The sequence below is a fragment of the Pseudophryne corroboree genome, unplaced genomic scaffold (genome assembly GCF_028390025.1).
Source record: "Pseudophryne corroboree isolate aPseCor3 unplaced genomic scaffold, aPseCor3.hap2 scaffold_3255, whole genome shotgun sequence".
Taxonomy (NCBI): Eukaryota; Metazoa; Chordata; class Amphibia; order Anura; family Myobatrachidae; genus Pseudophryne; species Pseudophryne corroboree.
This window is the reverse complement of record NW_026969939.1, coordinates 1-16,330: the sequence shown is the minus strand read 5'-3', so window position 1 is coordinate 16,330 and position 16,330 is coordinate 1. Positions and strand designations below refer to the sequence as shown.

At 39.8% G+C, this 16,330-nt stretch overlaps 2 non-coding genes across 2 annotated transcripts; both read left to right on the top strand.

Moving 5' to 3' along the window:
- Positions 1-733: 733 nt before the first annotated feature.
- TRNAN-AUU (transfer RNA asparagine (anticodon AUU)) lies at positions 734-807 on the top strand. The gene has a single exon. It is a non-coding gene; the product is annotated as a tRNA-Asn (tRNA).
- A 5,769-nt stretch (positions 808-6,576) lies between these two features.
- Positions 6,577-6,650, top strand: TRNAN-AUU (transfer RNA asparagine (anticodon AUU)). The gene has a single exon. It is a non-coding gene; the product is annotated as a tRNA-Asn (tRNA).
- The last annotated feature ends 9,680 nt before the right edge of the window (positions 6,651-16,330 follow it).

Below are 16,330 nucleotides of genomic sequence, written 5' to 3'. Positions count from 1 at the left end.
GATGCATCCTCATTTCAATGTCTACTGAAATAATACAGGTTGACACCAGGAAACATTAACGCCACTGCATCCTTGCTGCTTTCTCATGTGGAAGTCTGTTTAATGTGAAAACAAGGTGATATCTAATTAGCACACAGGTAAGGAATTACGAAAATCTTTATTTAAGGGTGAAGATGTTTCTCACAAAATTGTTGCCCCAATGCATCATTGAAATTCAAGCTGGAAAGATGATTTTAATATATCACTTGTACATTTTGTATTGCTCTTCTGGTGACAATGTAGTTTTTTTTGTCAATTACCATTTTAATAACAGGGTAAAGAAAATTAAGTGGATTTTTGAAAGAAAACTATACTGTCAATATACTATTAAAACAAATTAAAATGGTAAAAGTTATTGTACTTTAAGTAAAAATAAAAGAGCAAAAATATCAATCCCAGTTTTGATTACTTAAATTAACAAAAAAAATGCATATAGCAAAGGATAGTTTCAATCTGCCTACCTCTGGGTTATGGGTCCAGCATGCTTCCATTGCAGTACTCTGCTGCACATGTAAGTGCAAGAGATCCTGAAGCACTCACTCATCATGGGAAAGTACCAATGTGTTTATTCGTTAGTTGATGGAAGAAACATCTTACAAAAACTCTCCAGATTATTGACTTTTTTAATGTTTTTCTAGGAAACGTTCTAGATGTATGCTTATTAGCCTTTGTCAGTAGGCACTTTTTGCAAAGTGTCTCTGTGGCGCAATCGGTTAGTGTGTTCGGCTATTAACCGAAAGGTTGGTGGTTCAATCCCACCCAGGGACCTAATTAAACTTCTGATCAGATTTTGGTGATATTTAAGTAGACAAGTCAAAATTTCAAACCCCCTCTTATGGTGTAGGGTACATGGCCTTCTCTGATGTAATCAGAGTTAGATTTGATTCAGTGATTTTATAAAAAACAGCTAGGAAGCACAATTTAGCAGTGGGTTGCAGAGAAAAAAAATATGCTGGCAAAAAAAATCCAACTGAGTGATTAAACAGCTCTTCATTTTCTGGCTTTATTTTTATGCTAACAAATTTGTTCTCTGAAAAGTGTCCACAAAGCCAAGTCTCTGATTAACACCGTTGTAGGGATGGTTTTTCACCTATTACTAAATTAAACTTGCTTCATTGGAAAGGCAGCAAGATGCATCCTCATTTCAATGTCTACTGAAATAATACAGGTTGACACCAGGAAACATTAACGCCACTGCATCCTTGCTGCTTTCTCATGTGGAAGTCTGTTTAATGTGAAAACAAGGTGATATCTAATTATCACACAGGTAAGGAATTAAGAAAATCTTTATTTAAGGGTGAAGATGTTTCTCCCAAAATCGTTGCCCCAATGCATCATTGAAATTCAAGCTGGAAAGATGATTTTAATATATCACTTGTACATTTTGTATTGCTCTTCTGGTGACAATGTAGTTTGTTTTTGTCAATTACCATTTTAATAATAGGGTAAAGAAAATGAAGTGGATTTTTGAAAGAAAACAATACTGTCAATATACTATTAAAACAAATTAAAATGGTAAAAGTTATTGTACTTTTAGTAAAAATAAAAGAGACAAAATATCAATCCCAGTTTTGGATTACTTTAATTAACAAAAAAAAATGCATATAGCAGAGGATAGTTTCAATCTACCTATCTCTGGGTTATGGGTCCAGCATGCTTCCATTGCAGTACTCTGCTGCACATGTAAGTGCAAGAGATCCTGAAGCACTCACTCATCATGGGAAAGTACCAATGTGTTTCTTCATTGGTTGATGGAAGAAACATCTTACAAAAACTCTCCAGATTATTGACTTTTTAAAGTTTTTCTAGGAAACGTTCTTGATGAATGCTTATTAGCCTTTGTCAGTATGTACTTTTTGCAAAGTGTCTCTGTGGTGCAATTGGTTAGTGTGTAAGGCTATTAACCAAAAGGTTGGTGGTTCAATCCCACCCAGGAATGTAATTGACCTTGTGATCAGATTTTGGTGATATTTAAGTAGACAAGTCAAAATTTCAAACCCCCTCTTATTGTGTAGGGTACCTGGCCTTCTCTGATGTAATCAGAGTTAGATTTGATTCAGTGATTTTATAAAAAACAGCTAGGAAGCACAATTTAGCAGTGGGTTGCAGAGAAAAAAAATATGCTGGCAAAAAAAATCCAATTGAGTGATTAAACAGCTCTTCATTTTCTGGCTTTATTTTTATGCTAACAAATTTGTTCTCTGAAAAGTGTCCACAAAGCCAAGTCTCTGATTAACACCTTTGTAGGGATGGTTTTTCACCTATTACTAAATTTAACTTGCTTCATTGGAAAGGCAGCAAGATGCATCCTCATTTCAATGTCTACTGAAATAATACAAGTTGACACCAGGAAACATTAACGCCACTGCATCCTTGCTGCTTTCTCATGTGGAAGTCTGTTTAATGCGAAAACAAGGTGATATCTAATTAGCACACAGGTAAGGAATTAAGAAAATCTTTATTTAAGGGTGAAGATGTTTCTCACAAAATCGTTGCCCCAATGCATCATTGAAATTCAAGCTGGAAAGATGATTTTAATATATCACTTGTACATTTTGTATTGCTCTTCTGGTGACAATGTAGTTTGTTTTTGTCAATTACCATTTTAATAATAGGGTAAAGAAAATTAAGTGGATTTTTGAAAGAAAACAATACTGTCAATATACTATTAAAACAAATTAAAATGGTAAAAGTTATTGTACTTTAAGTAAAAATAAAAGAGCCAAAATATCAATCCCAGTTTTGGATTACTTTAATTAAAAAAAAAAAGCATACAGCAGAGGATAGTTTCAATCTGCCTACCTCTGGGTTATGAACCCAGCATGCTTCCATTGCTGTACTTTGCTGCACATGTAAGTGCAAGAGATCCTGAAGCACTCACTCATCATGGGAAAGTACCAATGTGTTTCTTCGTTGGTTGATGGAAGAAACATCTTACAAAAACTCTCCAGATTATTGACTTTTTAAAGTTTTTCTAGGAAACGTTTTAGATGAATGCTTATTAGCCTTTGTCAGTATGCACTTTCGCAAAGTGTCTCTGTGGCGCAATCAGTTAGTGTGTACGGCTATTAACTAAAAGGTTGGTGGTTCAATCCCACCCTGGGATGTAATTGATCTTGTTATCAGCTTTTGGTGATCTTTAAGTAGACAAGTCAAAATTTCAAACCCCCTCTTATGGTGTAGGGTACCTGGCCTTCTCTGATGTAATCAGAGTTAGATTTGATTCATTGATTTTATAAAAACAGCGAGGAAGCACAATTTAGCAGTGGTTTGCAGAGATAAAAAATATGCTGGCAGAAAAATCCAATTGAGTGATTAAACAGCTCTTCATTTTCTGGCTTTATTTTTATGCTAACAAATTTGTTCTCTGAAAAGTGTCCACAAAGCCAAGTCTCTGATTAACACCTTTGTAAGGATAGTTTTTCACCTATTACTAAATTAAACTTGCTTCATTGGAAAGGCAGCAAGATGCATCCTCATTTCAATGTCTACTGAAATAATACAAGTTGACACCAGGAAACATTAACGCCACTGCATCCTTGCTGCTTTCTCATGTGGAAGTCTGTTTAATGCGAAAACAAGGTGATATCTAATTATCACACAGGTAAGGAATTAAGAAAATCTTTATTTAAGGGTGAAGATGTTTCTCACAAAATCGTTGCCCCAATGCATCATTGAAATTCAAGCTGGAAAGATGATTTTAATATATCACTTGTACATTTTGTATTGCTCTTCTGGTGACAATGTAGTTTGTTTTTGTCAATTACCATTTTAATAATAGGGTAAAGAAAATGAAGTGGATTTTTGAAAGAAAACAATACTGTCAATATACTATTAAAACAAATTAAAATGGTAAAAGTTATTGTACTTTAAGTAAAAATAAAAGAGCCAAAATATCAATCCCAGTTTTGGATTACTTTAATTAACAAAAAAAAAGCATATAGCAGAGGATAGTTTCAATCTGCCTACCTCTGGGTTATGGGCCCAGCATGCTTCCATTGCTGTACTCTGCTGCACATGTAAGTGCAAGAGATCCTGAAGCACTCACTCATCATGGGAAAGTACCAATGTGTTTCTTCGTTGGTTGATGGAAGAAACATCTTACAAAAACTCTCCAGATTATTGACTTTTTTAAGTTTTTCTAGGAAACGTTTTAGATGAATGCTTATTAGCATTTGTCAGTATGTACTTTTGCAAAGTGTCTCTGTGGCGCAATCAGTTAGTGTGTACGGCTATTAACCAAAAGGTTAGTGGTTCAATCCCACCCAGGGACGTAATTGACCTTGTGATCAGATTTTGGTGATCTTTAAGTAGACAAGTCAAATTTCATACTCCCTGTTATTGTGTAGGGTACCTGGCCTTCTCTGATGTAATCAGAGTTAGATTTGATTCAGTGATTTTATAAAAAAAAGCTAGGAAGCACAATTTAGCAGTGGGTTGCAGAGAAAAAAAATATGCTGGCAGAAAAATCCAATTGAGTGATTAAACAGCTCTTTATTTTCTGGCTTTATTTTTATGCTAACAAATTTGTTCTCTGAAAAGTGTCCACAAAGCCAAGTCTCTGATTAACACCTTTGTAAGGATGGTTTTTCACCTATTACTAAATTAAACTTGCTTCATTGGAAAGGCAGCAAGATGCATCCTCATTTCAATGTCTACTGAAATAATACAGGTTGACACCAGGAAACATTAACGCCACTGCATCCTTGCTGCTTTCTCATGTGGAAGTCTGTTTAATGTGAAAACAAGGTGATATCTAATTAGCACACAGGTAAGGAATTAAGAAAATCTTTATTTAAGGGTGAAGATGTTTCTCACAAAATCGTTGCCCCAATGCATCATTGAAATTCAAGCTGGAAAGATGATTTTAATATATCACTTGTACATTTTGTATTGCTCTTCTGGTGACAATGTAGTTTGTTTTTGTCAATTACCATTTTAATAATAGGGTAAAGAAAATGAAGTGGATTTTTGAAAGAAAACAAAACTGTCAATATACTATTAAAACAAATTAAAATGGTAAAAGTTATTGTACTTTAAGTAAAAATAAAAGAGCCAAAATATCAATCCCAGTTTTGGAATACTTTAATTAACAAACAAAAAAATGCATATAGCAGAGGATAGTTTCAATCTGCCTACCTCTGGGTTATGGGCCCAGCATGCTTCCATTGCTGTACTCTGCTGCACATGTAAGTGCAAGAGATCCTGAAGCACTCACTCATCATGGGAAAGTACCAATGTGTTTCTTCGTTGGTTGATAGAAGAAACATCTTACAAAAACTCTCCAGATTATTGACTTTATTAAGTTTTTCTAGGAAACGTTTTAGATGAATGCTTATTAGCCTTTGTCAGTATGTACTTTTGCAAAGTGTCTCTGTGGCGCAATCAGTTAGTGTGTATGGCTATTAACCAAAAGGTTGGTGGTTCAATCCCACCCAGGGACGTAATTGACCTTGTTATCAGATTTTGGTGATATTTAAGTAGACAAGTCAAAATTTCAAACCCCCTCTTATTGTGTAGGGTACCTGGCCTTCTCTGATGTAATCAGAGTTAGATTTGATTCAGTGATTTTATAAAAACATCTAGGAAGCACAATTTAGCAGTGGGTTGCAGAGAAAAAGAAATATGCTTGCAAAAAAATCAAATTGCTTGATTTAACAGCTCTTAATTTTCTTGCTTTATTTTTATGCTAACAAATTTGTTCTCTGAAAAGTGTCCACAAAGCCAAGTCTCTGATTAACACCTTTGTAGGGATGGTTTTTCACCTATTACTAAATTAAACTTGCTTCATTGGAAAGGCAGCAAGATGCATCCTCATTTCAATGTCTACTGAAATAATACAGGTTGACACCAGGAAACATTAACGCCACTGCATCCTTGCTGCTTTCTCATGTGGAAGTCTGTTTAATGTGAAAACAAGGTGATATCTAATTAGCACACAGGTAAGGAATTACGAAAATCTTTATTTAAGGGTGAAGATGTTTCTCACAAAATTGTTGCCCCAATGCATCATTGAAATTCAAGCTGGAAAGATGATTTTAATATATCACTTGTACATTTTGTATTGCTCTTCTGGTGACAATGTAGTTTTTTTTGTCAATTACCATTTTAATAACAGGGTAAAGAAAATTAAGTGGATTTTTGAAAGAAAACTATACTGTCAATATACTATTAAAACAAATTAAAATGGTAAAAGTTATTGTACTTTAAGTAAAAATAAAAGAGCAAAAATATCAATCCCAGTTTTGATTACTTAAATTAACAAAAAAAATGCATATAGCAAAGGATAGTTTCAATCTGCCTACCTCTGGGTTATGGGTCCAGCATGCTTCCATTGCAGTACTCTGCTGCACATGTAAGTGCAAGAGATCCTGAAGCACTCACTCATCATGGGAAAGTACCAATGTGTTTATTCGTTAGTTGATGGAAGAAACATCTTACAAAAACTCTCCAGATTATTGATTTTTTAATGTTTTTCTAGGAAACGTTCTAGATGTATGCTTATTAGCCTTTGTCAGTAGGCACTTTTTGCAAAGTGTCTCTGTGGCGCAATCGGTTAGTGTGTTCGGCTATTAACCGAAAGGTTGGTGGTTCAATCCCACCCAGGGACCTAATTAAACTTGTGATCAGATTTTGGTGATATTTAAGTAGACAAGTCAAAATTTCAAACCCCCTCTTATGGTGTAGGGTACATGGCCTTCTCTGATGTAATCAGAGTTAGATTTGATTCAGTGATTTTATAAAAAAACAGCTAGGAAGCACAATTTAGCAGTGGGTTGCAGAGAAAAAAAATATGCTGGCAGAAAAATCCAATCGAGTGATTAAACAGCTCTTCATTTTCTGGCTTTATTTTTATGCTAACAAATTTGTTCTCTGAAAAGTGTCCACAAAGCCAAGTCTCTGATTAACACCTTTGTAAGGATGGTTTTTCACCTATTACTAAATTAAACTTGCTTCATTGGAAAGGCAGCAAGATGCATCCTCATTTCAATGTCTACTGAAATAATACAAGTTGACACCAGGAAACATTAACGCCACTGCATCCTTGCTGCTTTCTCATGTGGAAGTCTGTTTAATATGAAAACAAGGTGATATCTAATTAGCACACAGGTAAGGAATTAAGAAAATCTTTATTTAAGGGTGAAGATGTTTCTCACAAATTTGTTGACCCAATGCATCATTGAAATTCAAGCTGGAAAGATGATTTTAATATATCACTTGTACATTTTGTATTGCTCTTCTGGTGACAATGTAGTTTGTTTTTGTCAATTACCATTTTAATAATAGGGTAAAGAAAATGAAGTGGATTTTTGAAAGAAAACAATACTGTCAATATACTATTAAAACAAATTAAAATGGTAAAAGTTATTGTACTTTAAGTAAAAATAAAAGAGACAAAATATCAATCCCAGTTTTGGATTACTTTAATTAACAAAAAAAAATGCATATAGCAGAGGATAGTTTCAATCTGCCTACCTCTGGGTTATGGGCCCAGCATGCTTCCATTGCAGTACTCTGCTGCACATGTAAGTGCAAGAGATCCTGAAGCACTCACTCATCATGGGAAAGTACCAATGTGTTTCTTCGTTGGTTGATGGAAGAAACATCTTACAAAAACTCTCCAGATTATTGACTTTTTAAAGTTTTTCTAGGAAACGTTTTAGATGAATGCTTATTAGCCTTTGTCAGTATGGACTTTTGCAAAGTGTCTCTGTGGCGCAATCAATTAGTATGTACGGCTATTAACCATAAGGTTGGTGGTTCAATCCCACCCAGGGACCTAATTTCCCTTGTTATCAGATTTTGGTGATCTTTAAGTAGACAAGTCAAAATTTCAAACCCCCTGTTACGGTGTAGGGTACCTGGCCTTCTCTGATGTAATCAGAGTTAGATTTGATTCAGTGATTTTATAAAAACAGCTAGGAAGCACAATTTAGCAGTGGGTTGCAGAGAAAAAAAATATGCTGGCAGAAAAATCCAATTGAGTGATTAAACAGCTCTTCATTTTCTGGCTTTATTTTTATGCTAACAAATTTGTTCTCTGAAAAGTGTCCACAAAGCCAAGTCTCTGATTAACACCTTTGTAAGGATGGTTTTTCACCTATTACTAAATTAAACTTGCTTCATTGGAAAGGCAGCAAGATGCATCCTCATTTCAATGTCTACTGAAATAATACAAGTTGACACCAGGAAACATTAACGCCACTGCATCCTTGCTGCTTTCTCATGTGGAAGTCTGTTTAATATGAAAACAAGGTGATATCTAATTAGCACACAGGTAAGGAATTAAGAAAATCTTTATTTAAGGGTGAAGATGTTTCTCACAAAATCGTTGCCCCAATGCATCATTGAAATGCAAGCTGGAAATATGATTTTAATATATCACTTGTACATTTTGTATTGCTCTTCTGGTGACAATGTAGTTTGTTTTTGTCAATTACCATTTTAATAATAGGGTAAAGAAAATTAAGTGGATTTTTGAAAGAAAACAATACTGTCAATATACTATTAAAACAAATTAAAATGGTAAAAGTTGTTGTACTTTAAGTAAAAATAAAAGAGCCAAAATATCAATCCCAGTTTTGGATTACTTTAATTAACAAAAAAAAATGCATATAGCAGAAGATAGTTTCAATCTGCCTACCTCTGGGTTATGGGCCTAGCATGCTTCCATTGCTGTACTCTGCTGCACATGTAAGTGCAAGAGATCCTGAAGCACTCACTCATCATGGGAAAGTACCAATGTGTTTCTTCGTTGGTTGATGGAAGAAACATCTTACAAAAACTCTCCAGATTATTGACTTTTTAAAGTTTTTCTAGGAAACGTTTTAGATGAATGCTTATTAGCCTTTGTCAGTATGTACTTTTGCAAAGTGTCTCTGTGGCGCAATCAGTTAGTGTGTACGGCTATTAACCAAAAGGTTGGTGGTTCAATCCCACCCAGGGACGTACTTGACCTTGTTATCAGATTTTGGTGATCTTTAAGTAGACAAGTCAAATTTCATACCCCCTGTTATGGTGTAGGGTACCTGGCCTTCTCTGATGTAATCAGAGTTAGATTTGATTCAGTGATTTTATAAAAACATCTAGGAATCACAATTTAGCAGTGGGTTGCAGAGAAAAAGAAATATGCTGGCAAAAAAATCAAATTGCGTGATTAAACAGCTCTTCATTTTCTGGCTTTATTTTTATGCTAACAAATTTGTTCTCTGAAAAGTGTCCACAAAGCCAAGTCTCTGATTAACACCTTTGTAAGGATGGTTTTTCACCTATTACTAAATTAAACTTGCTTCATTGGAAAGGCAGCAAGATGCATCCTCATTTCAATGGTAAGTCAACCTTCTTGCCCTATGTTCCCTGTCAACGGATGAAGACGCATCATTATCTACCGCAGTCATTTTGGCCCAATAGATATGCAAGAAGTTTAGATTCCCCTTTCTTTGCAGGTAGAGGAAGGAAAAGGAAGAGGTCTGTAGCCTCTTCAAGATCGCAGGACCAGAGATTGTCCTCTGCTTCTGCCAAATCCACTGCATGACACTGGGGCTTTCTTGCAGGAGCCCACACCAGTGGGGGCACGTCTAAAACTCTTCAGTCAGTTCTGGATTCATTCGGACCTGGACTCGTGGGTTTTACAAATAGTGTCCCAAGGGTACAAACTGGGGTTTCAAGACGTTCCCCCTCACCGATTGTTCAAATTGGCCTTTGTCAGCAGGGAGAAGGTTTTTATTCAAGCCTCTTCGTGGTCCCGAAGCCGGACGGCTCAGTCAGACCAATCTTAAATCTGAAATCCCTCAATTTCTTCCTAAAGAAATTCAATTTCAAGATGGAATTTCTCAGGGCAGTGATCTCCAGTCCGGAGGACGGAGATTTCATGGTTTTGGTAGACATAAAGGATGCCTACTTACATGTTCCCATTTAGCCACTGCCTCAAGCTACCTAAGGTTTGCAATTCAGGATTGTCATTACCAATTTCAGACATTGCCGTTTGGTCTGTCCACGGCTCCGAGGATTTTCACCAGGGTGATGGCGGAAATTATGGTTCTCCTTCGCAAGCAAGGAGTCACAATTATCCCGTACTTGGATGATCTCCTGATAAAGGCGAGATCCAGGGACCAGTTGGTGCAAAACATTGCACTCTCCCTGACAGTTCTTCAACAACATGGTTGGCTCCTAAACTTGCCAAAATCGCAGTTGGTCCCAATGACGCGGTTGTTGTTTTTGGGAGTCATACTGTTAGGCGCCAGGGTCCGCATGATGGTCTGCGCGGCCCGGCGCCTAGCAACTAGAGACGCCGTGCACGTACAGCCGCCGGCTCCCTAGCAACGCTAGACGCCGGGCGCGCTGAGCCGCACGGACCCTAGCAACGGGGACGCCACTGGCGGATCGCGTTCCCCATTGCTAGGCTTTAGGAAATTAAGATATTCACCTGCTCTCTGGCCGTGCAGCAAGGCAGCTGCACGGCATTTATTCTAATCAGCCTTTAGCAGCTGATTGGAGGACTCCTTGTTAAATACACTCCCAGGGCTTCTCACAGACGCCGGTAATAGCTTCCTGCATGCTGCCTTTGTTTGCTGAGAGTCTGTTTCCAGTCCTGCTGTATCCGGTCATTCCAGTCCGCAGAAGTCCGGTATTCGGGAGTTGTCATCTCATCCCAAGAGGTCGTTTGGTTCCCTGGAGTCCTGACTGATCACCGTTTTATATCCAGTGGTGTTCGTGAGTTGCGGCTCTGCCGTGTGTTGCGGCTCAGCCGCTTTACCTTTTATATTTTGTGTTTGGAGCATTTGCGGAGGGTTCCGCTTCCACAAGTCCTCTCTGGTACTTGGCGGTGCCGGGTAGGAGAATTGGACAAGTGGATATTTTGGTTGTCCTTTTTCCTGGCGGTTTCTCCGCACATATTATAGTTTTGAGTTTGCTTAGCCCCTGGCCTGGTTGTTTAGTTAGAGGGCCTCTTGTTATCACCCTGTCTCAGGTTTCCCTTTGTCTCTCATTAAGACCGGGGGGCATCGAAGTTGGGCAGACATAATCCGCCCTTCAAACGCGGCTGCCAAGGGCTCAAGAAACCATAGTCTCGCAGGGGATTTCTGACAACACGGGTGAGACAACAGAGTTAGGGCGCCAGGGGCTATTTTCCTGTCCTGCTCCCTTCCCCAGCATTCCGTTCCAGTGCTCCAGTCCTTGCCATAAGATCTTCTCTGACCAGAGTGCTGGAATCATAACATTATTACCGGCCATACCAAAACTTAAAATTAAACAGGGTTTAATTTTTGCTCATTCAGTTTTGTGAGAGTTTATCGGCCTCATGAATCCAACAGGTTTAGGGCCAAATCCTGGTCAGCTCTTAGTCAGCCAGATTCAAGAACTTACTCAGATGGTTCAGGATCTTTCTCTTCGGGTGAAGTCGCAGGAAGATCTTTTGCGAGCTTCCCCAAGGGTAGTCCCTGAACCAAAGATGCATTTGCCTGACCGTTTTTCTGGTGATAGAAAAGAGTTTTTTTAATTTTAAAGAATCCTGTAAACTTTATTTTCGTTTAAGACCGACTTCCTCGGGTACTGAATCTCAGCGGGTCGGGTTTATTATTTCTTTGCTCCAGGGGGATCCTCAGACCTGGGCATTTGGTTTAAGAGCAGAGGATCCGGCATTGTTGTCAATTGACGCTTTTTTTGAGTCTTTAGGGCTCTTGTATGATGACCCTGATAGAGAGGCGTCCGCTGAAAGTCAGTTGCGCGCTCTCAGACAGGGTAGAAATCCTGCAGAGGTTTATTGTACGGAGTTTCGCCGTTGGTCGAACGACTGTGGCTGGAATGACCCAGCCCTGCGCAGTCAGTTTCGCCTCGGCTTATCAGAGTCTATAAAAGACAGTCTCCTTCAGTACCCCGCTCCTGAGACTCTCGATAAACTCATGGAGCTTTCTATTAAGATTGATCGTCGTCTCAGAGAGCGGAGGGCTGAAAAAGGAGCACCTGTAAGGTCAAGTCCGTGTGTATATTCCATTCCTGAAGACGTAGAGGAGACCATGCAGATGGGTCTCTCCCGGCTGTCTCCTGAAGAAAGAGCCAGAAGGCAAAATTCTGGTCTTTGTCTGTACTGTGGGGGTAAGGGACATTTTGCTCGTAATTGTCCGAACAAGTCGGGAAACGCTTTGACCAGGTGAATTGTGAGGGGGTTCACCTAGGTCTGCAGCTTATCTCCTCGAATAACTCCCTTTTAGTCCCAGTTAAAGTTTCCTTTGGCAGCCTCAGTTCTTTGGTGTCGGCTTTTGTTGACAGTGGAGCTGCAGGAAACTTTATGGATTTAACTTGGGCTAAGGCCTTAGGCATTCCTCAGTTACCTTTGGGTAGGTGTGTCACCATGCATGGCTTAGATGGGAGTCCGCTGTCTAATGGGATTATTTCTCTCCGTACACCTCCTGTACTACTTACAGTAGGAGCTCTACATTCCGAGAAAATCGAGTTCTTTCTTACACATTGCCCAGCAGTTCCAGTTGTTCTGGGTCACCCTTGGCTGGCCTTTCATAATCCCACCATTGATTGGCGGTCGGGGGAGATTTCACATTGGGGTACTTTTTGTGATAAGGAATGTATCACGTTTCCAGTCAGAGTAGCAGCTATCATTCCAGAACTCATTCCGGTGGAATACCAGGAGTTTGCTGATGTTTTCTCCAAAGGCAATGCGGACATTCTGCCTCCCCATCGGCCTTATGATTGTGCTATTGAGTTAATTCCTGGTGCCGCATTGCCAAAGGGAAGATTATATGCATTATCCGGGCCAGAAACTGCGGCTATGAATGATTATGTAAAGGAGAGCCTTGAGAAAGGATTTATTAGACCATCAAAATCTCCTTTAAGTGCAGGCTTCTTCTTTGTGGAGAAAAAGGATGGCTCGCTTAGACCTTGCATTGATTTTAGAGCCCTGAATAAGATCTCAGTTAAAAACACCTATCCTTTGCCGTTGATTTCTGTACTCTTTGATCAGTTACGTTCTGCTGTGATTTTTTTCTAAAATTGACCTTAGAGGAGCGTACAACCTCATCCGAATTAAATCTGGAGATGAGTGGAAAACGGCCTTCAGTACTCAGTCGGGTCACTACGAATACCTGGTGATGCCGTTCGGCCTGTCCAATGCTCCGGCAGTTTTTCAAGACCTCATTAACGATGTGCTCCGTGACTTCCTAGGGAAATTCGTGGTCGTTTACTTAGACGACATCCTGATTTTTTCTAAATCAATGGAACAACATGTTACCCAGGTGCGTCTGGTTCTTCAAAAGTTATGTGAGAATCATTTATATGCCAAGCTGGAGAAGTGTGAGTTTCATGTCACGGAAGTATCTTTTTTAGGGTACATAATTTCCCCTCAGGGATTTTCCATGGAACCAAAGAAACTCCAGGCCATCCTTAGTTGGGCGCAACCCACCAATTTAAAAGCAATTAAGCGTTTTTTAGGGTTTGCGAATTATTATAGGAGGTTCATTCATTCTTTTTCTGACCTGGTTGCTCCCATTGTAGCTCTGACAAAGAAAGGAGCGGATCCTACCAACTGGTCGCGTGAAGCTGAGTTGTCCTTCCGGGCCTTGAAACAAGCCTTTGTCTCGGCTCCAGTCCTCAGACTTCCTAATCCGGAATTGCCCTTTGTGGTGGAGGTTGATGCCTCGGAGGTTGGAGTGGGGGCTATCCTTTCTCAAAAGGATCCGGAGTCTCTGGAGTTACATCCTTGTGCCTTTATGTCCAGGAAATTCTCCTCCGCTGAATCCAACTATGACGTTGGTAATCGGGAGTTACTGGCGGTAAAATGGGCTTTCGAGGAGTGGAGGCATTGGCTGGAGGGAGCAAAACATACTATTTCGGTATTGACTGACCATAAGAACCTGCAATAGATTGAATCGGCTAAGCGGCTTAATGCCCGGCAGGCACGTTGGGCATTATTTTTTACGCGTTTCAAATTTATAATCACTTTCAGGCCTGGTTCCAAGAATACTAAGGCTGATGCCCTGTCACATAGCTTTCTTCCGGTTCACAATAACAATCCTGTTACCCCCATACTTCCATCTTCGGTCATCTGGGCGGGCCTCACACAAGATTTATTTACCCAGTTAAAACAGCTTCAACACCAAGCTCCTAGAATTACCCCTGCTGGTCGTCTTTACGTCCCTGAGTTTTTGAGAGTTACTGTTTTAACGGAATTCCATGATAACAAAGTTTCAGGGCATCCAGGAGTCTCTAAGACATTGGAGTTAGTCTCTCGCTCAGTATGGTGGCCTGGTCTTTCTAAAGACGTCAAGGAATTTGTTTATTCATGTCAGGTTTGTGCACAGCATAAGGTTCCCCGTTCCTTGCCCATCGGGCAACTTATGCCCTTAAATGTTCCTCTCAGGCCGTGGTCTCATATTTCCATGGATTTTGTGGTTGACCTTCCCCTTTCAGCCGGATTCCGAGTCATATGGGTGGTAGTGGACCGTTTTAGTAAAATGGCTCATTTTATTGCTCTTCCCCGATTGCCTTCTGCCCAAGGGTTGGCAGTTTTGTTTCTCCGCCATGTATTCAGGCTTCATGGGTTGCCTACTGATATTGTTTCTGATCGGGGTCCACAATTCATCGCACAATTCTGGAAATGTTTTTGTGCCTCATTGAAGATGAAATTGTCGTTAACATCCGGTTACCACCCACAATCCAACGGGCAAACCGAACGAGTTAACCAATCATTGAAACAATATTTGCGCTTGTATTCAGCCAAACTCCAGAATGATTGGTCCGAGTTTCTTCCGTTGGCTGAATTTGCTTACAATAATTCTTGTCATTCCTCCACTAAAGAGTCTCCATTCTTTTCAGTTTTTGGTTTTCACCCCAGAGCTAATTCTTTTTTTCATCATTCCTCAGTCTCCTCGCTTACCTTAACCTCCCATCTCAGAGCCATTTGGAAAAAGGTGCACCTTGCTCTCAGAAAAGCGGCCTTTCGAGAGAAGAAATTTTCTGACAGGCTCCGACGTCCTTGCACTTTTAAGGTGGGAGATAGGGTGTGGTTGTCGACTCGCAACATCAGGCTTCGACAATCCTCAGCTAGACTGGGACCCAAATTTATTGGGCCATTTCTTATTATTAAAAGAGTCAACCCAGTTGCCTTTCGGTTACGTTTACCAAGATCTCTCAGGATTGGAAATACGTTTCATTGTTCCCTGTTGAAACAATACGTTTCTTCCAGTAGATTTCCTCGGAAGATCTCTCAGGGTAGATCTCCAGTGGATGTACAGGGACAACAGGAGTTCTTGGTAGAGAAGGCTCTCGATTCCAAATTGTCCCGGGATCGGCTGTATTTTCTGGTTCACTGGAAAGGCTATGGTCCGGAGGAAAGGTCTTGGGTCCAGGATAAGGATCTTCATGCCCCGAGGCTCAAGAGGGCATTTTTTCGGGAATTTCCTCAGAAACCTGGCTTTAGGGGTTCCTTGACCCCTCCTCAAGGGGGGGGTACTGTTAGGCGCCGGGGTCCGCTTGATGGTCTGCGCGGCCCGGCGCCTAGCAACTAGAGATGCCGTGCACGTACAGCCGCCGGCTCCCTAGCAACGCTAGACGCCGGGCGCGCTGAGCCGCACGGACCCTAGCAACGGGGACGCCACTGGTGGACCGCGTTCCCCGTTGCTAGGCTTTAGGAAATTAAGATATTCACCTGCTCTCTGGCCGTGCAGCAAGGCAGCTGCACGGCATTTATTCTAATCAGCCTTTAGCAGCTGATTGGAGGACTCCTTGTTAAATACACTCCCAGGGCTTCTCACAGATGCCGGTAATAGCTTCCTGCATGCTGCCTTTGTTTGCTGAGAACCACAGAGAGAAGCGCTGTCACTAAAGTATTAATATATTTTATTAAAAATGACCTTATTCATATATAAAAATTATGAGAAAACCTAAACATCCTGTGACTTTAAAAAATCTTTTAGCAGCAACACATCAAAACATGTAACAATTTGTATTCCTCACTAAGGTCTCCTTTGGAACAATGTATCAATCTACCCTTTATATAATGTATAGTAACTCTTGTGATTAACAGGAATTCCTTAGAGTAAGCTCCACGCGTGGGCTGATTGAAACACTTGAAACCATATATTGGTAGAGGGTTTAAAAGTTCATCCGTGATGTATATAGGGATTATTCACATTGATGTCATCCGCTCCATTATTTGTGAAATCCCTATTTAGCTCTTATTTCTCAATAATGCCGTCCAGAATTGATCAGCTTTTCTTATGAAGCTTATAATTGCACAATAACAGATTAAGCATGTGACGCTATTTTGGAGTCTGTTATTATA